A 26,889-nucleotide genomic window follows, 5' to 3' on the forward strand; every position below is an offset into this window, starting at 1 on the left:
GATCGCATGCAGAAATCAAAATAAATATTTAAATCTGTAAGAACTGTCTTTAATCTGTAAAATCTGTAATAATTATATCTATTATATCTGATGCTGTAATATTTGCATAGACAATACAATTAGAGAGAGAGACAGTATTTATTCGCCATAAATAATTGCCCCAAGTCAAATGTCATGTGAAAAATGACAGTAAAAGGATAATAATACACAAAGAGTTGTTTACCTTACACAATGCTTGTCCTTTTAAGCAGTCGTGGTCAGTTTGGAACTTTCTAAGCAATGTTAGATTTGAATGGGAAAATCCATACCGGAACTGTGAGTGTAAATTGGCCCTAACATGTCACTGTGCAAGTGCTTCCAATGAGGCGTAATCGACGCTCTCTAATTAGCAGCAGATTTCAACCCATATTGTTGTTTGTCATCATCAGCCAAGCTTGGACTGAAGTGTGTGGGAGGCATGTTCGTGTTTGTTTATCATGTTGACACGGAAAACAGTTACACGCAACACAGAGTCACTGGGCAAACTCTGATCTCTTTTTTTTTTGGAACAGCACTGAAGAGTGAAACTGGGGCTAATTGATCCTGACAAGGAACTGGTTTAATATCTATTCATTTATAGTTAACCTGAGCTTGTTTCACAAAGATTTAGATTTAGATGAAAATGTTCCCATACATATATCATAATTGTTCACTGATAACCCTGCATCAGAAATTCCTCTTTTTGCATATCCCTGTTTCATCACTGCATACACCAGCAGTACATGGTTGGGAGTTTTGATGTTAGAGGGCAAAGATGACAGCATTGTCTTGTTCCTGTCATGACTTCCATCCATGAGGTGCTGCCCTTATATTCTGCATATTTGACATGAATTTGAACCAACACCTCTCCTTTGATTTGACTGGGCCGCAGTGCCCTCCACATCACAGCATTATACGTGTAGCAATAGTAGGATTTCTTTTTTATTATTAATAATTACATCTTTATCTTTATTTTCTCACTGCATTGATCATAAGTTTGCCACATTCCTGCTTCAAATATTCAAATGGTCTTTCATATCCCCCATTGTTGATCCTGAAGGGCAAATGTTGCACAAACAGCCAGGAGTGCAAACACACTGACACATACAGTGAAACAACCTGACATGTAGACTTTCATCTCATTCAAATAGGAAACTATAGGAGTATTTATGTTATGTGGTCAGAGGCCAAAGAAATTGAGCAAAATCATATTCCAAAGTTTCAGGAGGAAAAATGTCCTTTAAAGTTCGGACACTGACACTCTGCAACATCATGTCTGGTCTGGGTTAACTGGAAACTTAATCAGAGGCTTCAGAATCAGAATCAGAATACTTTATTGATCCCAGAGGGGAAATAGGGTCCTGTTAAATTTGCCCACATTCAAGAATATAAATATATAAAGGCTTAGATAATTATAATGAAGATAATAAATGATACATAATGATGGGGTTAAGAGGCTTCTAATAGGGGAACAATAAGACCAAGGGCCATTCTATTAACTCAGAGTGTTTATCTGAGGGAGGAGTTGGAATGTTTGATGGCCGCAGGCAGGATTGACTTCCTGTGACGCTCTGTGGTGCATCTCAGTCCAATCCCAGTCATCCTCAGCATTGTCCAACAGATGTTGAAGGACCTCAGTCATCCTCAGCATTGTCCAACAGATGTCGAAGGACCTCAGTCATCCTCAGCATTGTCCAACAGATGTTGAAGGGACCTCAGTCTCCTCAGAAAGTAGAGACGGCTCTGACTGTTCTCTTAGAGGCCTTTAGTGCTTTTAGTCCAGTCCAGTTTATTGTCAATGTACAGGTCCTTGTAGTCCTCCACAGTGTTCACACTGACCACCTTCAGCTTTAGCCCTCCTCAAATCAACAACAGCTGCAGATGGCTCTGCTCACACCATGTGACAAAGATCCTTACCGTAGTCCTGTAATCAGCCTCCTCACCCTTGCTGCTACATCGGAGTAATGGAGTCATCGGAGAACCTCTGAAGATGGCAGGACTCTGTGTGGTAGCTGACGTCCGTGGTGCTGAGGGGGAAGCGGAAGGGAGACAGAACTGTCCCCTTGAAGAGCAAAACAAAACATTAAACTGAACAACAACGCTCAGAGTTTGCAATCAGGGTGTTTATTTATTAAGGACATTGTATGTTTTTAGTATTTATCTTATTGATAAAGGACATTGTATGTTTTTAGTATTTATCTTATTTATAAAGGACATTGTATGTTTTTAGTATTTATCTTATTTGCTTGTTGCACACTTTTTGTCCCTTGGGCCCCTTCTCTATCGGTGTAGCCTGACCCTGCAGACATGATCTCAGATCAGTCTTCACTATGGTGCGGAAGCCCTTTCCTGAAGCGTTTGTATTCCACCAATCAGCAAAGGAAGTGGATGGTTTGTGTGATATCAAAATGAAGCATGATGTTGCATCAGCTGTGGTGGAAGGGAACAGTGTCAGTGCTGATTTCTGAAAGTCCCATCCAATCACTTCAAATTGAATTCCCAACTGCATCCATCTCTGGTGCAACTAACTCAATCAAAATGAAATGAAGAGTATTCAGACCTCTATGAATGTAATGAGAGGAAATATCATGGGAAGGTAATGCCAAGCTACTATTGTATGGTATTGTATTTATTACTTCAAATATCATTAATATCAAATCCATTTTCCTGTTTTCAACACATTTCCTGGGACGTTTCAACAGTAAATAATGATTGGAATACTTGAATACAACACGTGCGATGTAGACGAGTTAGAGGCTGTTGTGACAGACTCCAGTTGCATGTTTAATTCAGTGCCTCTATACATGTGTTCTGCACTGCACACACCTAGTGTGACATGAACAGAAAACACTCCTATCCAGTGAAAAGGAGAAGGGCTCACTCTTCCCATGTATTTCAGTCATTCAGTTATTGAGGAAAGGTCCATTTTGTGTTCAAGAACTAGATCAGAATCAGAATCAGAATCAAAATAGTATTTATTGCCAAGTAGGTTTACACCTACCTGGAATTTGTTCTGATGTATAGGTGCATACAGTAAACATAAAAACATACAACACAGTAAGTACTACACATAACATAACACATAAAAACACAGTAAGTACTACACAAACACAATAAGTACTACAATACAAAAAGCAGGGCAGGAGTGCAAAAGTGGATGTGCAATGTGCAGTGTGCAATGTAGTGTGTGTTAACATAACACAGGCTTGAGGTGTGGGGGCGGGATGAGAGTCCACGTCAGGTGGCCTTGTTACTAAGGCCAACGGCAGGCCGGGAAGAAGCTGGTTTTGTGGCGTGAGGTCAGATAGAGCATACTTTAACTCGTTCTGAACACTATTGAGGGGCTATACATCACCTTCCCCAGCTCCACTCCCCCCTATTAGAGCATGTCATGGTAACCTTTTCCTTTCCGAAACTTAAAACGCCCCCAAAAAACATTCAGTGGAGGTTTATTAAGAGTACACAGCCAGGTCTTGCTCTTTTGTCAGACTTCAAATAAGATTTCAGTTCTAAAAGACTGATCAAATACTGCTGAACACTGAGATATTTTTTGGGCTCATAGATAGTTCTTTAAGAAATGTAATTTAATTATTTATACAAGCAGTGCTTGGAGTTGTTCACATTCCTGATTCAAAAGGTGGGAAGTACCCTGAACACTCTCCGGTTTTCACTTTGTCTCATTCCTTTGTACCTCAGTTAGACTGAGGGTCCCTGTGCCCCATGTGTCAAGCTGCATACCTGATTTCTGTTTACTGGGTTTATTTGTGTGACGAGGACTCTAAGGACCGAATGCTTTACGCTGCCGTGATTGCTGTCACCAGGTCTCCCCAATGTCTTCCAGGCTGCATTACCATATTATTAGCCTTTTCTGGAACTGCTCATTCAGAAAATTGGGGCTCCCCATAGACCCTGATTTCCTCTAGGAGGGAATAATGTACACAGTAACACATCCTCTGCGAAAACTAACAAACAAAGGAGAGACCAACAGACTACTCTGGTTCAAACTTTCTCAATTAGTAGAAGTAGTAGTAATAGTAGTAGTAGTGTTTCCATTTATTTTTCAAACGGTCAATACAAACGTATAGAAATAGCCAGAGGTCATTCCACACAAATCTTAGCAGTTTTATGGAAAGCAATGAAATACATAAAAATGCTGAGGAGTTATTAAACGATACGAGCGTTGGTCAAACGTGGTCATCATGCATTCACAGACTCATTTATGGACTTTGACCACACTGTGCAACCACTACAGGCCTCACATAGAACCTTCTGCATGGTAGGAAAATTCAGAGCTACCACAAAAATAATGTGGTTCTCGCATGCAGTCCCAGTGCCAACCTTGAACATCCTCAAAAGTAAGACTCCTACACTCTCTGCATACTACATTGCATACTTTCACAACCTTGAACATCCTCAAAAGTAAGACTCCTACACTCTCTGCATACTACATTGCATACTTTCACAAGATATTGAGTTCAACAGAGATCATAAACAAACGATTGAAAACAAACCTCCTCTCCATGATTGTATTAGTATTACTTCAGCATGAAAATGAGCTTCAGGTTAAGACTTAACGCCCTTCATCATCATCATCAGAATCATCATGACTCATTTGTTGTTCCCCCTGCTCTGATGAAACAAAGCCTGAATCTAAGCCCACCATATTTAGCACAGAATCGAAATAGATACTCATTTAGGTTCCATTGCTTAGGTATAGGGACAAGTAGACCCCACACAAGGACCCCACTGGGTCCCTGCAAATTCTATTAAATGACCCTACCCCTTTTGTCTCAGGCCAAAGCTGCAGCCAGGCCAATGCACATACCTACTCTCGACCTATTACAGGTCTTCATACAGAGGACAGATGCCTACTCAGAACAAATAAGTCGAATTCATTTTACCATAATGCAATCTCAAAGTAGCAATGAACTTTGTTTATGCTTGCTGAAAGCTTTTGTGCTGTTGCTTAAAACAAAAGTAACACACACATTGTGCTTCGTTAGGTTTCATGCCCTCTTACATCCATATCCTCCTCCCATCACGGCCCCCCATGGATGGCTTTTGGGATTTGTGCTTAGCTTCCAAAGGAGAAACCGTCTAAAGCCAAGACCATTTGACTACTCTTCACTTCAGCCCTGAGCCTGCGCCTTCCATTGATTTCCACTTCAAAGAGAGAAGGCTCAAAATAAACAGTTTCTCCGGCGCCACTAGGGAGGGAATTCGCATTATTTCAGAATTCACACCCTTTCAGAGGGACAGTCATAGTCCAAGAAAGTCTTGTTTTTCTGTCAGCATGCATGTCTCCATTTTTAGCGAAAGACTATACTAACATTAAAGAAAGCCCGGAGAGATTTCAAATCTATAGCAGGTCTCATTGTGTCCTGGGTCTGAGAGAGCTGTTTGGGGAAGCAGATCTCTTTCTTCTCATACTTTAAGAGGTACAGTACTTCTCCCCCTTGAACAGAGTGCTCATAGGCTGTCTAGATGCATTTGGAGTCCCTCTGATTTCTCCCACTGGTTTGACAGTGTTGATGTACTGTATGTGTATGTGTAGTGTGTGTGAAAGTGTTTGAAAGTGTGTGTGTGTGTGTGAGGGAGAGAGAGAGAGGGAGACATTCTATCAAATGCCCTTTTTCTTCTCCTAAGCAGGTGTTTCCTTGTTTGCTATGGTATAGCCCAAGGAAAGTGTAAGCGTCAGTGTCTGTGTATTATTACACTGATCACAACCCCCATGGTATACAGGAAACACACTATCCCACTATCACACTATGGGGGAAAGAGCGGTGTGTTAAACCAGCCGGAACTCAGGAAGGATGAGGGCAACCTGACTTTAGCTTTTATGTTTTTTTTATTTATTTTTATTATTGTGCCCTTTGTAAGTGGGAAGGGATAGAACTTCTCAATGTCAACACTTGCACCCTCCCCAACATGTCAAGCACTTAGTTTGCCATGCAAAACAAGATCTCAGGATCTACTTAGTATTCACCCACTTGAGTTTCCTAAAGGTTACCAAACCTAATTAGACATTTATGCAGGATCTTCAAAGGTCCCCCTGTTATTAATGATGTGGTACTGCTGCAGACTGCATCGACGCTTTGTCTTCCCTCAGCACAGACCATCCCTCACAATATGTGCATACTCAATGGAGACTGATATGGCTGTCAAACCTTAAGGACTAGCTTTTATTTATCATGCTTCTGTTGTTGAGAGTGGATACGCTGCCTGAGATTAAATGTGGCTATACTGTTCTCTGGTGTGTCTGATCAGAAACTTTTTTCCTTAGCAAATAAGTTATACAATATCATAATAACCTCACCTAAAGGGTATGTAGATTTCCAGTATGGAGCACTTTTCAGACACAGAAATATTTGTATTTTTTCATATTTTTACATTTCTTTTGGGACAAACATTGAATGTTTTTTTTTTTAAGGTCACATAAATTCAGCACACATTGGCCACATAATTTGTTTTTCAAACAAACCAGCAAAAAAACTCAAGTCGAACATCACTAGTTCATGTGTTTGCCAAAGAACTGTGACCTTATATCGCTCATTAAAGATTTGATTGATTTATCCCTGACTCTTCATACAGCTGACGAACAGTGGAAAGTCAAACCAGAAAAGGTGAAAATGATTCTGGCTATCTTTGCCCTTTAACAAGATGAGCTAAATGCGATTGGCAAATTGTGGTGTAATTACAGAAGCATGTTTTGTAGCTATCGCCTGTATAGCGCCTAGGGTAACTGTAAATGACAAAACATTCCAAATAAAATTAGATTTTCATTCATTATTTATGCTCAGCCTTTAATCAATTATGAATGGCAGCTAATTAGCACTCAGCCAGGACCATTTTTCCCCAATGTCAAAACCTACATCCTGGGAGAGAAGACCATATTATAGTGACTGGGAAGTGGCTTGATTTTTATTATATTTAAAGTTATATCTAGATTCTACAGCAACAGCAATAAGATCATCACAAAACACAAAGACAAAATAAATAAAACTTTGTTTTTTATGTGTGTGTGTGTGTGTGTGTGTGTGTGTGTGTGTGTTTGTTTGTTTGTTTGTGTGTATTTAAATTGGCTGTGAAGACTTATGCAGGTCTGTGTAATAAGGCAACAAAAAAACAAGAGTTAAAATGGGAGCATCATTTCTCATTTCCTTGCTCCGCTGCGTGTCAAGTGAGAGCCCTTGCATTCTGAATGATTGCCCACACAACACAGACTCCTCCTGTGTGTGCCTGAGCAACAGAACCGAGTGAAAAGACTTTGAAAAAGAGATAGGAGAGAAACCAAACCCCACAGAACAGTATCCCATGTTATGACTATGAGATTCATTCCAAAATCGTAAATGGTAAAAAGGGGAAGGTCATAGTGGTGTGATCAAAAGGTTTGGTGTGGACCCTTCCTGTGGCCTCTGTAATGAAAAATAATCAATCCTGTATCATGGAGAGATTTCACAGTCCAGGACCATTTTATTTATTTATTTATTTCTCTTTTTGTTCTTTGAAATTCCTGATGTTTTGCATGTGTTGTTCTAACAGTCCTCATATGTACTTGAAGCTCATGGAGAGTCTGTTAGATCTTTATATTTCCTTTTTTACTGTAGAGTGGGGTAATTCAGGTAATAATTTGCGTGAAGCTGAGGTGGGCATTTCCAATTTGCCAAAATATCAAGGACAGCATTTAAACTGTAATTAGCCATTAAAGAAGCCTAAACATGAAGGGTGTTGTTCTGCTTCCAACTCATACACATGCAGAGCGCATCTCTCCTTATTACCCCTCATTTCATGCTACACTTCAGAGACCCGAGGATGCTATCTCTGGATGTTTGAGTGACGGCAAAAAGCCATTTGCATTGTATTCAAAGCTCATTTTGGTTTCTGTCTCTACATAGTCCTGTAGTTCACACACGGTAGGTTAGTGATGAACGTCAACTCTGTCTGATCATTTATTTTATTTCTTTGTTATATGGCAGAGCAAATGCACACAGGCATGCTTTTATGGTCATTAAAGACCCAGGGTTTGTGACGGGCACAGAGATGAACTATACAAGTGAAGAAGTACAGATTTAGTTCAATCACGCAAGTCTTTCACTGGAGGAAGACCTGATGAAATATCTTATTGTGTGTCTTGGCCCATGGTGATTGGATACGCCATTCTTTGACAATCTGGAGTTGAACTGACTATATGACCCTAAGCCACAGCTTGGCCAAAGGCGTGAGTACCTTCACTTACTTGTAATGGACATAATTGCGCAATGTAAAAGGAACTCTCATGTTAAATTAACCATGGTATTCACACATTCACATGGCTTCACATGCACAAAGGGTAAGTCCTGATTGAAACTGCTTATACCATCCCTTCTTTGATAGCAGCGGCAACATACCTCTCAAAATTGATAACCTCAGAACCATTTTAAATGCCTTTGTTGAAATTTATTTCTATTTCTGTTGTATTCCTGCACAAAGGGTAAGTCCTGATTGAAACTGCTTATACCATCCCTTCTTTGATAGCAGCGGCAACATACCTCTCAAAATTGATAACCTCAGAACCATTTTAAATGCCTTTGTTGAAATTTATTTCTATTTCTGTTGTATTCCCGCTCTCTCTACTGGTGTTTTCCTGTAAATGATTTGAGATATTCCACTGGCTCTAAGAGGCAGCATTAATTTATAGGAATTTCCAATTACATCACTTCCTTGTGCCTTTGGATGTTCCCCCTGCTCAAGTTGAATAGTTATCACTTTGTACAGACTTTTCAATGCAATCTCACTGTGTACTGATTAACGACACATTGTCTCCCTTTTCCCTCCCTGTGAGTCCAAGAGCTTTTCACTTCTCTATATAGATTACTATCTATCTACTATTAGATTAGGTACCCCCCCCCCCCCCCCCACACCACCACCAAAATAATCCAAACAAACAAGGAACCAGATCAGTGTTTGGGATGGTTATAACTTATACGAGTCAGATTTGTGGACAGCCAGTGAAGAGGAGAGAAGTAAGCCACTAATTAGTGAAACTCACTGGGCTTGACCAAACATCCAGTGTATAAGGACTGACTTTGACAAATTATGCCACAGAACACTACCATATAAATGTTTATTAAGTTTTAAATGATGAAAGGGTTGGCAAGAGCTAAACTTGACTGGGCAGCTGAGAGCTGTTTTGACTTGACTTGTTTAATCGGTATACGGTAATCATTTATGAGCCATTATTTATGGTATTCAATTATTGCTTTTAGAGGAGAGTACGTTTATTATTGAAGGTATTAAATTATTGCTTTTAGAGGAGAATAAGTTTGAAAGGGTACTTTAGAGTACCAACAGTCAAGCCATGTAGAAATTGGACACATCCATAATAATCCTTTTGTTACCGAAACACAAATACACTGCAACCAGTGAATTAACCAAAGGTTGTGTAGGATTTTATAGGGTTATATAAAGGGGTTTATATAGGGGTTTTAATAGTACTTTTTACCACTTCTGGCTAGTGCATAACAAATCTCATTTGAGTATCAAAAGGATAGTATTAAGTTTCATCCATCGTTGTCATCCATGCTACATGTGCTCTAGGTTTGGACTACTGAATGAGACACTTTCAGACACTTCCACATTATTCAGAGTGGATGCAATCTGTTCTACAAAACATAGCATCGCTCCATAGTCTACAAGCAACAACTGGGAGGAATATCTTACAAATGGAGGCACTGACACAATTTAATTCATGTAATTACAGATTAAATAGACAGTTAACAATAAAATAAAATGTAGAGCCTTAAGCCTCAAAATGTAATTGCTTCTCTAGAAATGTAGAATACACTATTGGGAATAAAGAAATATAAACCATAAACATCAATGATTACTGGCACAACACATTATAAACATCAATGATTACTGGCACAACACATTATAAACTAGTCTTCTGATGATCTGGTGATCTCCCATCAGTTCAGTCAGACTCCCATTCTCTCTCCTTTGGTTGAAGATACTGTCATGAGTACACGTCATTGATTAGCATTCACTCAACCGTTCATCTCTCATTCAGAAGCTTGTCTCTTCTTCAGCCCCCCCCAGCCAGGGAGTAAGTCTCAGGAAGCGTGTGGTGGGGTCACTTGGGTCTGTCAACGCCAAGCTCCACGCTGCAAGATTCCAGAGAGCTGAGGGACCCGGTGTCAGATCCCTGGCCCTCAAAGGCATATGTCCGCAGGCAGTCAAAGGGAGGTGCGTAAGGGTCCTGGTCAGCCTCGTCCAGGCGGTCCATGATGAACTGCTGGAAGACGTCGTCATCAGGGCCAATAAGATGGGAGTGTCGCAGGGACATGCGAATGCTGGCGGCCACTTCATCCCTGCGGAGCCGACACTCCCGGCGCCTGGGATGAGGCCGCAGTGGGACCCGAGCCGGGCGGCAGTCATTCTGGTTGCTGTTTGGCTCAGAATACCGCAAGACTTTCTCAGAGTACTCCAAGGTTTCCATCTCGTCCACTGACAACTTCTCCTGTGTCCTCTTCCTGTGTCTCCTTACAGCAACGATTAGTGCAGAGAGAACTGGGGGGGGGAAGGAACGAAGCTTAAACACACCATAGAGAATCAGATGATGGGGCTTAAACACCACATAGAGAATCAGATGATGGGGCTTAAACACCACATAGAGAATGAGATGATGGAGTTTAAACACCACATAGAGAATCAGATGATGGAGTTTAAACACCACATAGAGAATCAGATGATGGAGTTTTAGGGCAAAATGAAGCAGTGCTGAGATCTGTACCTCAGCCTATCAAGCCAATTCAGTTTCTTAATGAGATGAGCTCAGTCATCAATCTCTCCCTTTTCAAACCAATTTATTTTAACATACAAAATAAGGACGTTTTACCATTTTATGATTTGAATTACTGAACATTTTTCAAAGAACAGGCTTGAGTGTAATTTGTGGAATTTGCGCCCTCTCGGCATCAATTCTGAACAATTACATGTAGGAGAAAAAAAAAAGAGAACTGACTTGAAAATGTTCTTCAAAGCACTCAGCAATGAATTAGACAGAGATTCACTGAGGCTGCAGGCCACAAAGTCATGAACAAATTTACAGTCAGCACAAGATTCCTTCTCTATACTTATGAAGCTCAAGGCACCAGTTTTGAAATTAATGGGTCTTTTCATTGAACAAAGTGCATGTGTACAAGTGTTAGCTTGCAGATTACTTATATTAATATTTTATATGATTGGGACAGAGAACACACAAAGCAGCTGTGCATTATTAGACCCAGACCCATGAAAAGCACCCAAGGGGTGGCCTAATTACCCCGGACCCAAGTCCCATGACCACATCATAAAATACTGTTACTTTTAACAAAGCATTCAAAATTACTTTGCAGCAGAGTTAGGACTTGAATGACGGTTCATATTTATTATTATGCGAGGTTCTCTGAATGCACGGGCATGAAGCTAGCCTCAAAGACAGAAGCACAGTTACACACACACACACACACACACACCACACACAATACTTGCCAGCTTACGTGATGGGGCACTGCATTATCTTTGACTAACACAAGGGCTCTGCTGAAAAAAAGGACTTGGTAACTCTTTTGGAGTGTGCAATATTAAGGACGACATTCTCAATTATCAACAGCACTCTATCTCAATTGTCCTTAATCATCTTTCTCCTTTCCTTGCAACAGATGGTGGCCCTGCAAGCTGAACGGTCAACATTACTCTAAATCAACTGGGATTCATTAATGAAATGATCGCTGGCATACCACAAGCCATGCAAAACACTCTTTTAATTGACACTAAATGAATAATGCTCCGCTCCTGAACCTTCCTGAATGAATAGCACTCCATGATAGAACAGGATCACAATAGAGAAAAGGAGAACAGAACACAAATCACATACCATATCATACTCGATTAAGACTACAATACCCACAATACCTCCCAGCTACCCTTCTTTCTCACCTGCAAGTGTCGCCAGACAGACCAGAAGACCCATGAGACTCTGTAGGTTCAAACCCATGGAGAGGGCAAACGCCTCCACTCCCCCAGACGGGCAGTGCCCCCCTGGCTGGCAGGTGCACACACTGATGGTCAGGGTGCTGGTGCTTGACATGGCGGGGGACCCGCTGTCTGTCACCACTACTGGCAGGACATACTGAGTGTGGTCTTTCCTTGAGAAGGTGCTCCGACGAGCCAAGATTCCTGCAGTGTTATCTGACCACACACATGGAGAGAGAGCTTACCATTGTCAGGATTAGTTATGTTCTGTACTAAACAGCATTGAACAGCATTAACAGGGATAAAACAGATTGTATTTCTGTTTTACTTCACAAACCTTGGTTATCCCTGATGGTGAAGTTTGGGTTGGTGCTCTTTTCTGCAACCATAGAGAAGTAGAAAAGATGGCCGCCCATGGGGCTATCCAGATCAGTGGCGCTGATCATCTGAATGACCTGAGGAATAATAAAAAGAAACTCATACTACCATGAAACAAGCATATCTTTACAAATTAAACCATTCCATTCATAATCCATAACATCCATTTAACTCATGAGTTTTAGAAAAAAAACATCAGTAATAGCAAAAGTTCAGACACCAGCTGAGAAAATTGTAAATAAATCCTTAGAAATAAATTATAAATCAATAACTAATTAATTATTGGAAGTCACTGAAAGAAGATTCAACTAAGCTGCATTTCATATACAGTTTATATGTAAGACTGTTGTATTCATTGGGAAGGACAGGCTTATTGTGTGGACGTTTGCATGATGTTCTGAGTGTAACTCTTCACCTCTCCTGCCTGTATGCCCTCACAGATATATGGCTGGTACTCCCTGGAGAGTTGTGGTGCATTGTCATTGATATCCAGCACTCTGATAAACACCTCCACAGATGACGATAGATAGCCCTCCACTGAAATCAGAGGCAAAGCATTAGCACAATCATTAAACATAGAGTGTGGCCCTGGCAGGGGCTTGTTCTTCCCACTGCAGAGAAAATCACATTGTCTCTGAAGATTTATTTTTTTGACAGCTGAGACAGAGTCTCCACCTAAGAGCCGTAGAAAGTAACTTTGTATAACAATGTCTGAAACGGGTAATACAGAGGTCTGGATAGCTTGCGCAGGTTTTTGATGTCACTGGCTTATATATGGTGCATATCATTCACTAGTGTCCAGGGTTCAGACTGCTGCTGAGCTGGAGGAGCTTGGAAGCATGTCTTCCATAATAAGAGATTTGCCTCACTTGTCTCCTTGGCGGCTACTGTCAGATTGTGCCAGTCAGCTGTCTCCCGGTCCAAAGGTTTGACCACAGTTACAGTTCCATTGTTGGGGTCTATTCTGAAAGCCTTCCTCACGTCGCTGCTTTTGGCAATGGAGTATCTGAATGAGAAAGCAACCGAGAAAGATCATATCCAGTTTATTGCAGAAAGCTATCTCTTTCTGTGATGGTGGTGTTTTTTGGACCTCAAAATTAAGAGATGGCAAACACTGAACATCTACAAGAAAGGAATGAAGGACTGAATACATGAGAATGCATACTTAAGAGTAGTAAAAGGTTATATTTGAAATTTGTATTGTCTTAAAAACATCTTTTAGTTTTTAAACATATTTTTGTTGAGATGTAAGTTGAAGTTTGCTCCTATTAACCGGACTAGAATGAAAGGTTTTCAAACAACCCTTTTATAAGGGACTGATGAATACTGAAACAATACACTTCTAATCTAAAAAGGTAAACTTCTCTGAAACCTTATTAAGTGAAACCTGGTTCTGTCAACAATAAAAACATATGAACCACCTGTTTCAAACCTTCCATATCTTTAAAAGACTTGAGACCCAGATTTGAGCAAGAACATCCATCTTGTATTGTTGCACTTTTTAATTTTCTTCTGGGTTGTTACGAGATGTTACCATGATATTACTCACTTATTACCATATCTGTAAAGTGTTAACAAAAAAATCTATAGATGTATTCTATATCAGATTGTAAAGAGATTTTCAACTTTCGACCTTTCATTGTTCCTCCCCCAGTACCTCTCAGGCGAATGCCTTTCTGACCATGAAACAAACAGATCAGTGAAACATAAATCCTGGTTATCATTTAGCATAGAAAAAAACCCCACATATTTTTGTTTCACTCACTTTATTGGATTATTGGCTGCATCAATGTCTCTTGCATTGACTGTTCCAACTTGTGTTCCCACAACTGCATTTTCTGGAACTTTCCATTCGTAGATCAAAGCACTGAATACAGGTGGCTCATCCACATCTTCTATCATTATTTTCACTGTAGTTCTGTCGCTGAACTCATAGACACTGAGGTAGCGCGTGTCTAAGTGGTCATTGATTGCCTCCACAGCAATAGCAAATCGCCTCTTGCTCTCATAGTCCAGTGGCTAAAAACAAGCAGAATCACAACAGGTTTACACTTGATTGCAGTCCTGAAGATACTCTGAAATGCATTGTTGGATTTCACATTTATTTAATCTACCTGATAATTAGAATTTGATTTGCATCGTATGCATGTACATCGTAACATTTCAATATGCAGTAAGTGGTGTTGGGAAGGAGTTAACTGTGATTTGCTACAGTTCTTAAGCATAGCACAGTTACATCAAGGCCATTTTAAAGAAACTCTTCATTCATAGATGATGACCACACCAGCTTTTACTTGACCACGTATGGATTCCAATAAACAACATCGTGCCTGTTAGAAACAGTTTTTCAACAGTTACCGTGTCCCTCAAAGGACTTGAGAAAAGTAAATCGCTTCCATTCCCGAACAAGTCCAATCCATCAACATTAAACTCTCTCTGACTCATGCCTTGAGTGAACAGCATATCAGAACTCATTAAACCAATTTTGTGAAGGGCACAGTCAATTCCTTGGGAAACTCAACAGGAGAGAAAAGCTCTTCAAGAATAGGCTGTATAGGCATTGTTGTCTGGTGCAGCTTTAAAGACAATAGAAGAATAAACAGCAGGCCATGATGGTGAGACCCAATCACAATATCACATCGACACATTTCTTATTAGAGCGTAAGCCATGCCATCACAATACCAATACATATATAAATATATAGTATTTATGACTCAAATATGCTAGGTCTATCTGAATTAAATGCAAAAAGGCTCAAATATCCATGTGGTCGTCCAGAGAAGTGTAATTTCTGAATCTCACCTTGGCCAGGTGAATCACTCCCTCCTGGGTCACAGGGTCAGTTTGAATCTTAAAGGTGGAGCTTTCCTCCAAGTCTTCCAGGCTGTAGTTCATTCTGGCATTCACGCCAACGTCTCCATCATCGGCCATGATCCTCCCCACTATTGTGCCCAGCACAGCTGACTCTGCCACCGCAAATGTGTAGAGGTCTGTGAAGAAGGACGGGCTGTGAGTGAATAATGTTATGGCACTTTACAACTTTGCTCTATTGAAAATGCACACAAGGTATGTGTGCTAGAGAATAGCATACGTTTGTTTCCCTTTATATGTGAATAGCTTTATCAAATATAGCTGCTAGCAGCGATGAGGGGACCTAACAGCCCAGAGTCGCCATGGAAGCTGCATGTCATTTCGTCAAGGACATAGCCGTTAGCACTCACAGCAAGTTTCATGTCAATTCACCAAAGATTGGCCAAGATATGAGCTCACTTCTTGTTTGGTGGTATAGCTGCCAATTTCGATTGGCTGTAATTTTTCATCAAATCCAAAGATTATGGAAAATTCAATATGTTGGAAATGTACCTATGCTTGATCCAAGGAATCCAATGGTACCCTGTTTTAAATTCAGACATCTGATTAAAAGGGTACGTGCATAAACACACCAACAACTTTTAACCAAATGGTTCTAGGGGCTGCCATAGCCAAGAGAAGATCAGAATCAGAATCAGAATCATCTTTATTGGCCAAGTACATTTCCACATACAAGGAATTTTTCCTGGGTTTAATTGCTCTCAATGTACTTAAACTGAAAAATATGCATGCAACAGTTTAGGATAATAAAGAAATATAATATATAATATAATAATAAAATATAATAATCTGATTAGTCAGACGATTAAGATGATTCATAAGTAAAGGTAGAAACACAATGCTTTGCTTGGCCCCCAAGTATGTGGAGGCTGCACCCCTAAAGGAGGAGGCAGTGGAAGTACATACTCTCAGCACAAACCAAAATCAAAAAGAAAAAACCTTACGGTAATTCCAGGTGGTAAAAATGAGTGCCACATGGATGCTTTTTCATGTTGCTTTAGAACCGATTGCTCTACAACTCGTTTATTTATGAAGGCTTATCTCAAGAAAAGCTTTTGATCTATTTCAAAATGTCATTTCATGTAGAACTGATTAAAGATATCTGTGATATCACACACAAACACACACACACACACACACATGCACACAAACACACACACACACACACACTTTGTGTAGTGGAATTGAGGATACAGCCCTCAATTCCACTACACAAAACTAGCAAGTTGTCTTGTATTTTGGCCATTTATTTTGTTAATTGTACTGTCATATCTTTGTGAATAGATACATATTCTAGCAATGTTTAGTGCAATCTAAGTAAAATGCTTTTCTCAATAATATCATACATTCAATAGTTAGGAATGTTCCTATACTTAACACTTTTAACCGTGCCTCAGTTTTTGGGTGATTCTTTCATACAATATTTACTGTTTTCATTTTGTGCATAACTGGGTGTTAGACCTTACCCTATGGGCAGATATAAAACACATTCTGAGAACTACGGGGCGACAGTGGTACAGGAGGTAAAGAAGTCGTTTAGTAATCAGAAGGTTGCTAGTTCGATTCCCTGTCGAAGCGTCTTTGAGCAAGACTCTGAACCCCTAATTGCTCCTGATGTGTAGTGTGCCATCAGTGTAAATGTAAAAATGTGTATACATTGTAAGTCGCTTTGGATAAAAGCGTCTGCTAAATGACTAAATGTAAATGAAACTATGGGCAAAATATCAAACACATTCTGAGAACTATGGGCAAAATATCAAACACATCAACAGTCATTTGTATAAGGGGAAAGTATCTCCAGCACAATAAGCTCCAAATTAGTTTTTTCTAGCAGTGACTGCTATAAATATCAGGCATAAAACAAGGGATATTTATGTGATCATTCTGTTTATAATAATAATAATAATAATAATAATAATTCTGTGATAATGTTTAAATCAGCACGGGCAATATTGGAATTATTTCACCTCATGAAAAACTATTATTGAGTACATTTGAGTGCAAATGCAAATGCATGCAAATGACACATTTCACAGGGCAAAGCTGAAACTATACTCAACCATAACAGTGAAATCTTGGGAAGACTTACTGTGTTGAAAGGTGGGCCCATTGTCATTCACATCTGATAAACTGATGGTCACTGTTGTTGTGGCTGAGTAGCCACCATTTAAACCCATCATGTCTTTGACCTGAACCACTACCAGATACCTCTCTCTGGCTTCACGGTCCATGTTTGGCCAAGATGTAACAATTACCCCTTAAAAAGAGAAGACAGAAATATAATGACGACAATTAAAGAGAGAAGTTTTGGTTAATCACAGAGTAAAATCACCAACTTGGAGAAATCCACCAACTTTAAACGATTCACTAATATTGCAACCCAAATTCTGCTGACCTTCAAACAGACAGAAAAGTCGCTCGACAAGTAGCTGGAGGTCAAGACCGAATTCAAAGAGCACATCCCCACACTTGTGTCTAAGCAAGAAAATACTTTTTTTGTTTTGAAAAGCTTATTCTCCAATGAAGGTCTTTAGAGGCAAAAGCTTAGGTCTTTAGTGCCACAGGTTCCTTTTAATAAAGTGTGCAAATGGTTTTTTTTCCTCCTTTTTTGAATCCTTTGTATCGATGAAAAAAAACCTCGACTGCCATTCTTAGTGAGTTGAAGGTTAACTCACCTGTCCTTTAAACCTAGACTGTCATTCTGAGTGAGTTGAAGGTTAACTGACCTGTCTTTGGTTCAAGATGAACTCACCTGTCTTTAAACCTAGACTGCCATTCTTAGTGAGTTGAAGGTTAACTCACCTGTTTTTGGTTCCACAGAGAAGTACGGCTCCCCCTGCTGGATGGAGTAAATGAGTTTGGCATTGTTTCCTGACAGCGGATCATCAGCATCTGTTGCTGTTACCCGAACTACTGTTGTACCTAACAGAAATGGGCAAATACAACAGTATCAATCCATTGCTTTTGTACGTGTGTGCATGGTGTGTGTGTGTGTGTGGTGCGTGTTGTGAGGATGCCTAAATTATGTGAAATCTTTGAACCAGACTCTACTGTTAAGAGGCTGTCCTTTTTCTCCAAGCATTCTGCTGTCCCACTCCTCATGCCCCCTCTTTCTCTCTCTCTCTTTCTCTCTCTCTCTCCCCCTTTCTCTGTAATTCTCTTTCTCTCTTACTTTATATCTCTCTCCCTCTCAGGTCCACTGCAAGCACCATTTGATTTATTGCAATAAAGACATTATGCCAGAGAGGCAGATTACATATAAATTGAAATGGTAATGTGTGTGCCAATGGTAATGATAGCAATATTTAAGTAGAAATAAATCATATCCAGGCAAGTAGTGTGGTAGTATGATATCTCAAGAAAATGCATTTAACCACCAGCATACTGAAATATAGTGGAAATGCAAAGACCTCGGACTCCAAGGCTGGGCTGACAATCAGAAATATTAAAGAGGATCTGCTTTAAAAGATATATTGCTATATTGTATTCATGTGAACCATTTCAGTTATATTACATCATATAAGCAGCTGACTTTGTTATTAGCATCATTTTTTACTGTAGCTGTTTGCAATGGTTGTATGATTATTACATAAAAAAAATGAAAAACACATAACATAAAAACACACAATATCCAGACCTACCCATTTGGCACATTTCAGGGATGCTGGAAACGTAAGGTTCATTCTGGAAAACCGGAGCGTGGTCATTAATATCTTTAACTTTGATTATGAACTCAGACTCCGGCTCGACAGGCTGCTCTGTCCTCCTGTCTATGGCCTGGGCCTGGAGGATGTAGAAGGCCTTCTCCTCCCGGTCCACGACCTTCAGTGAGCTGATTTCACCTGTGTACTCATCGATTTGAAAGATCTCCCCAGCCCCCTCTCCAGACAGAACATATTTCATTCCAAAGTCCCCCGTATCAGAATCAGATTGGAGCTGTCGACGGGGAGACAAACAGCGTAATATTAGTAATATCCATCTCATTAGTAACACCCATGGCCATATGCATTCAGTGACAGGCTTGAGAAAGCAGGAATGGGATTGAAGGCGAGTACAGCACCTTGCCAATGACTCGTAGAATAGGGTCTTCTTCCTCCACAAACAGCTCGTTCCAAACCCAGCCCCGTTTGAGTCGTGGGTGAGGGGCTAGATGACTCGTGGTCGACTGCAAGATGTAAACACTGTTTGGAGCTCCTCGATCAGCCAGCACATAGCTGCGCAGCAGAGACGCGATGACCACCACGGGAAGGACAGCGCAGTCCATGGTTTCACTCTTCTTTTGACTGATCCTACTCTTGGTCTTGCACTGGAGGTTTTATAAAGTGTCCTTTAATTCCAGTGTTTGATTAATATGTTGTTTTGGATCCTCATGATGACATTCAAGTGTGGAGTTGAGGCATATGTGCCTCTGTGTTGACGCACTTCTGGCCTGCTTCTGTGGCTTCTCATTCTACATTCACAACAGGAAAACAACATACAGCCAACCATTCATTATTAGGCTGAACATCCGTGTGGTGAACACCCTATTTAGTTTAGTGTAGTGAACCAGTTTACATACTCATAATCTCTCTTCTTGCAAATGCTGAGTAGTTGCATCATGGTGAAATCTAACCTATGAGGGTTTCTTGACCTTCTTTGAGAACAGAACTATGCTTTGTGTTACAGAGGAAGAGGGTTTTCTGATAGCATTCCTGCAGTATGACGTATGAGTTTTCTAGCTGAGAAATGCAAACTTGAATCATTTAAATTAAAATGTGTGTGTGTGTGTTCATATACCATTGCAAATGTGTGTGTGTGTGTGTGTGTTCAGATACCATTGTGAAAGTGTGTGTGTCTGTGTTCATATAGCATTGTGAATGTGTGTGTCTGTGTGTTCATAGAACATTGCGTATGCAAATGTATGACAGCCCAGGGCTCTTAGATTTCGCCCTCAAAGAAGAGTTCCTCAGTTGTAGAAGAAGAGAAGAGTTCCTCAGTTGTAGAAGAAGAGAAGAGTTTCTCAGTTGTATATTGCTTTGGATAAAAGTCCCTGCCAAGGGTTAATCTCAGTATTTGTTGGTATATATATATTTAACTCAACACTATCATTTCAAATTGTCTAAAAATACTACAAATGTACATTCCACTTTTTGTTACACAACCAGAGAATTAGGTTTTGAGAGGAAAAATTCAATGTGGATACAAATTTAATTAATAGTAATACTAGTCTAAGTGAAATCTTAAAGATGAATTAATAGTAATAATAGTCTGAGTGAAATCTTAAAGATGAATTAATAGTAATACTAGTCTAAGTGAAATCTTAAAGATGAATTAATAGTAATAATAGTCTGAGTGAAATCTTAAAGATGAATTAATAGTAATAATAGTCTGAGTGAAATCTTAAAGATGAAAATGTACCATCAGGTGCCACTCTAATATTTAGTCAGAAATGTCAACTTTAAATTCTGAACATAGATTATATAAATACATTATAATATTAAAAGCCATTGCTGTTTAAAATTAATATTAAAATGGTCTTCTCTCTTATTACCAACTGATTGCACTTGTTTAATCTCATGGCACAGATTGCCTGCTACCCCTATTGTATTGTGTCACGATGGCAAAAAAAAACAATTACTGATGGCCAATTTCCTTTTGAAATTCAATTTAGTTACAGAAAGTGAGGCTGTGTATGTGTTTATGTGTGTGAGTGTGTCTTAACATATTTATATCTTCACAGCTTAGGGAGTGACATTCCAATTAGTGACCACTGAATCGTGAGCTAATGATGAGCTTTCATAGGCTTGCCAAGCACACATCATGAGACCAAAATGTAGAACTTACTGGCGTTATGGGGGAAAACTCAGTTGTCAAGCGCAAGCACATCAGAAAGCCGAGGAGGAAATATTACCCAAACATGGCTTGTGGCTCTGGCACCATCTGGAGAGGAATGTTTCAGGGATTCAGCTGAGCCTTTGCAGAGCACTGAATAAGAGTGAATGGCATCTTACAATCTATTTTGAATACATTTCACTTTAAAGATCTTTCAGAAAGCATAATATTACATGTTTACATTCAGCAGACTATATTTTATACCTGGATCCTTTTCCGTCCCTTACATTTTGTATCCTCCTTTTTGCTTTTCTATGTAGTTTGTTTGTTTATTAATTTGACAAAGAAAAATTATAGAAAGTTCATATCAGTTGGGCGGCATGAAATATGAAATAAACCTTAGTGGCAAATACCATTTAAACATTGAAACAAACAAACCCGTTTGGTTCTATGTTATTTGTCTGGGATTTGTGTGGGACCTTACTGGATTTTCAAGACTGTGCCATGGATAAATATCATTGTAATGAAAAGGTCTCAGCTTGTTTATTCATCAAGTGTTGAACAAGGGAGACATATACGACATCATACAAATGAGCAGTTTGTAATTGGTCATTTGGGGGCTGTATGTTTGGGTAAAATCTGGTTATGCTTGAAAAGATAATGACACCAACTTCTATTTAAGTGGAACCACGTATGTCCCCCGCAACACAATCATAAGTCTCATGGTAAAAAGAACAAACAAACAAACAAACAACCTTCTTCACAGAAAAAAGGAGGATGTCTGATTTTATGTATAACTATTTACCCTTTGTTTGGCTTTGACAATCTCTAAAATATGAATACTAAAGTATTCTGTTGAGTAGACATATGCCTATTTTTAGATATTGACATTTTGTAAACTATGGTAACTATGTAAATTAAATGAAATTGAATAGAGTGAATAAAGAAAACATCTTGATCGTGAAGTTAAGTTAACAGATTTGGACCACATGAACTCGCTGTGGCACCTCATCACCGAAGTACAAGATCAAACCAAAACACATACCTTTCTGCTGAATTCCAACTCTTCCGTAGAAATGTTCATGTATTATCACAATCACACATCATCATCCATCTCTTATATTTTCCAGAAGATGTGGGTTATAGGCTTTCTACATGTAAGTGTAGAGGGATAATGTCGACTAGTATCCCCGTCCCAACCAACTAATGACCTCTCCTTTCCTTTCTCTTCTGCTGCTATTTTCCCCCTTCTCTACAACTTCTCGGGAAGAACAAACACTGGTGCTATTGTCTTGACTCCTATCTCCAACCACACTGCAAACACTCAAGGCCTTCATTCTGATGCGAATGACCCAGGCCTGAGACACAAACGGATTTCTATGTTTTCTCTTGTCCGTGGTAGACAATAGAGCTCTTATGAGAGTGCTGCTGGTAAGGCAGGATGGCAATCCATGGAAGGCAAGCATTTCTATGAATGATAATGGGCTACAGTCTGTTTATGACATTTAGTCCAGAGAGGAACTCTCTGCATAACTTTTGGCTTGGTTTGATACGGAAATAAAAATAGAGGGCCTCCAGCATCTACATTCCTTTAAGATGTCTGCAGGAAAGGAGTGTCAGAGTAAGTGACGAGTAAGTGACGAGTAAGTGACGAAACATGTGGTGTAAAGGGAAACGCTTGTTATAAGGTCATTCTGTTGGTCATTTACTTGTTATAAGGTAATTCTGTTGGTCATTTACTTGTTATAAGGTCATTCTGTTGAAAGCAGTGCATATCAACTGCACTCTGTTGAACCGAACTCATGGCAAATGAGGTGAACAAGCTGATATAGCAGAAGAATTCAAATGGTCTCTGTGGAAATGTACATGAAAGAAGAGGCCACTGTAGCAACAAGCTACTGACAATTATCCATGATAGGAGTCTGCTGAGCATGGAGTGAGGGACATGCATTAACATTGTACACATGTATTGGCACCAATGGCATACAAAAAAACCTTCTGACATTTAGTTGAAGGTTTTAAATTAAATTATGTACCTCAACCTTATATTTAGGAAACAGTAAGTCAAAAAATGAACAAGGACCCCCTTTTCTTCTGCTTTGCTAGTTGAGGCACAATACAGAAATACTTGTCCAGAGCCAAGGAGAAGTTCTACCTTAACCTGTACCTTATAATTCTGAGGTATTTCCCAGAACGCCCTTGGCTAAATACACTTTCTGTAAGAGATACTTTCGTATTGTTGGTCTGGACCACTCTTGGCTCTACCTTTGTGTGAGTGTCTAGACATATGCAGTGACTGCGGTGTAAGACCAAGATATGTGTGGCATTACATCTTGTGCTTCATTAAATCAAAAGAAAAAACATTGGCATAAATTAGCCATTCATTTTTAATCCCTTGCAAATACAAATCTTTGGGTAACATCTACACTACAGCCATCCTTATTTGGGAACTTTTTTAAATTTCAACTTGATTTTGAGGTTCTTTCTAATAATGAGTCATGCCCATCATACTCATATAACGCATACTCAAGCGAACAAATGACAATAATCAATGCCAGAAACATGGATGGCCTCTTAAGGTATACATAGGAAGGGTTCTCCAAAGGGAACTCCATAGGGATGGTTTGGGAAACACACATAAAAAAAGTAAATAGCTTGAGTAAGGTATACCTAAAATGCTAAGAGACACCGTTATTGGGAAACCCAGTCCAGAACAACAGTAGCCCATGCTTCTGCTCCCCGACAACCAAACCTTCAGGTTGTTGACAGACTAACTCAAATTAAATCTGACGTACACATAACTGTATATTCACTGACATGTGTCTCTCCTGAAAACTCCTTGTATGTGTAAACTTACTTACCAATAAAAGACGATTCCAAAGTGATTTCAGTAGGGAAAGTTTTTTTTTTCCAGGACAATACTGTCTAAGCTTTTGGAAGGCAGGGTGCACATTTGAGGGACTCCAGCTACATGTCTTCTTTTTGTGCGTTTAACCCAGTCGTAGCATACTGCAGAGCTGCCAACTCTCACGGTTTCGCCGTGTGACCCACGCTTTTGCATGTTTTCACACGCACTCACGCCACACATTCAATTTCTCACGGCAAAAAAAAATATCTGATTTTGGGCCACTTTTCAAACTCCCCGAGGGTAGCTGGCGCTAAGGAGCGCATCTGTAACACTATTCGCTGCATAGACATCTTAAGATCATCTTAATAAATTGGATGTGTGGCGTGAGTGCGTGTGAAAACATGCAAAAGCCTGTGTCTTATGGCGAAACCGTGAGAGTTGGCAGCTCTGGATTCTTAAGAGCACTTATGTTCAGCAAAAAATTACACAACATTAGTTAGGGAGAATTATTTCCTTCTTGGAGGCCCTGATGACCTCTGAGGGGGGCTCCCATCTGAAACAGGGCTCAATGTCGGCCATCTTTATGGCCATTATTGAGGACAGGGTGCCATCCAATGCCAGGCTATATCTGGTCTTAGTTTTGTTCAGTCCCACAACTGAAAACACCCTCTCAGCATCTGCATTCGAATGGGGCAACACCAGGACCAGCTTGGCGACGGCAGCTGGCGTTAAGGAGCGCATCTGTAACCCTATTCCTGAATTACAGATGCGCTCCTTAGCGCCTGCTGCCGTCGGGGAGTTTGAAAAGTAACGAACGCGTCTCGGCCCAAAATCAGATATTTTTTTTTGCCGTGAGAAATTGGATGTGTGGCGTGAGTGCGTGTGAAAACAAGTGTCTGTCACACGGCGAAACCGTGAGAGTTTCCAACTAGTTTCAACAGAGTTTCCAACTCTCACGGTTTCACCGTAAGACACACGCTTTTGCATGTTTTCACATTTTTTTATTTTTGTCATGTGTTGATCCATTGTATTGCTTAAAAAGGCTATTGTATAAGCACTTTATTTCTTGCACTTTTTTTGTTTGATGGAACGTGTGGTTGGAGGCTTTGAATAATGAAAAATATTTCTCCCTAACTAATGTTGTGTCATTTTTTGCTGAAAATAAATCATTAAGTGCTCTTAAGAATACAATTATTAACAATATAGGTTAGGTTTCAGTTAAGAATTAGCTGAATACCATTGTAATGAAAATGTCAATCAACCTACCTTGGTCAAATCTTAAACACAGGTCTATTCATTAGGCTATATTGTGGTACATACATTGAGGCACAACAATAGTTTTCTGGTTGAATGTTCAGCTCAAGTCTAGAAAGCCCTACAAGTCATGATCAGATGAACATGAATCAGAATAAGTTCAGGTATTGCACATCTTTAGCATACCACCCAAAAATCCACTAGAATGCAGGAAATAACATCACCTTAAACCAAAATTCAGCTATGTCTTGGCTTCACAGAATCTAACCAAAGTTGTCCATCTCCAGTAGGCCGCCCCTATCAACGTCTTTGGGCCCCACAAACCACCAGGATGCAGGGCACAACATGGGTACAACGCCAAACTAATTCCAATTCCCTGATATTTGAGCCACCAACTTGTGTGGCTGCGTGCGCGGCAAAATTTTGGTCACCCGCGTCAAAATCTCACTCCAAGGTTTTTGGAAAAGTTGGCAGCCCTGATACTGTACTGTTGTGTGTACCACTTTAGACTATGACATGTCATTATTTCCTTAAAGTTACGGTCCTTGATCCTTGGTCAGCAGAGCATCTAAAAACGGTTTACTCTTGTTGACCCTCATGCATGTGCTGGTCTAGTGAGTGTGTGAGAAGAAGAAACTTCCGCTGGGTATCAGTATTGGGCTCAGTCCTAAGCTTGAAGAAAGAAGGATTTGTCATTTCTAACAGCTGATTAGTTCTTGGTGTGAACTCCATGGCTCCTATTTTGATACCATATCAAACAGAGAAATGTCAGGACCTATGCTGTGACATTTAGAGGCCTCCATTGTAGACTGTGTCTAATTGAGCTTCCCTCATTATAATGATGGAGAATACGCCGGCAGCCATGAAGAGAACATCACGGTATTATACAGGCAGGAGATTTTCCATTACCACACTTCTTGCCCTTCATATGATAAGAAAACAGCAATCCATTCATCTATCTCACTGTCGACCCATCCGTCTACTGTGTGCTTTTCTGATTCAGTCAGGAACACACCCCCACACCTTCATGCATACACAGACACACACACACACACACACACACACACACAAACACGCACACACACACACACACACACACACAAAAACACAAACACACACAAGAGAAAAAAAGGAATTACTTCAGAAAGATATGAAACAATGTTTTTGCTTGGATGAAAACAGTATAGAAGGGGTTGTAAGACATTTCCGAGTAGCAACATTCTCCTAGGACACAAAACTGTGGGCTGTTTGCTGAGCTGGCTTCTTATGAGGCCTCCTCTGCTGCTGGAATCTGAAGACAGAGGGGGCTGAATGGAGGTAAGTGTGCAGTGGTGGGGGTCTGCATCACCCTGGTGAGTGATGAGGGATGTTCAGGAAGGCTTTAGGCTTGTAAGACAGAATCGTGAGACAAAGTGCACAGCTGTGGCGCTCCAGGGTGTCAACAGCTTTGGGCCTCAATGATAAACGCCCTCAATAACAGGCGCAAACAGAACGGATCCTCATCGTGGCTCTCTGCCCACACCTCCACATCATGTGTCAAGTGAAGACATTTATATTGTATGCTCAGCCACATGCAGGAACTCTTTGCTTTGCAACCAAACCCAGGCAGAAAGAGGCCCACTGTCAGACTGTGCTGTGTGGAAATGTGGCCTGTTGCAATACCATTGGAATTTCATTCATGCCACAGCTTTAAATGCAGGGTGAATTTCCCATT

General features: G+C 40.1%; 1 pseudogene; it reads right to left on the minus strand.

The window, feature by feature from the left end:
• Positions 1-9,424: 9,424 nt before the first annotated feature.
• On the minus strand, positions 9,425-22,408 carry LOC105902694 (annotated as a pseudogene).
• Positions 22,409-26,889: the final 4,481 nt, after the last annotated feature.

Source organism: Clupea harengus, chromosome 17 (assembly GCF_900700415.2).
Source record: "Clupea harengus chromosome 17, Ch_v2.0.2, whole genome shotgun sequence".
Classification (NCBI taxonomy): Eukaryota; Metazoa; Chordata; class Actinopteri; order Clupeiformes; family Clupeidae; genus Clupea; species Clupea harengus.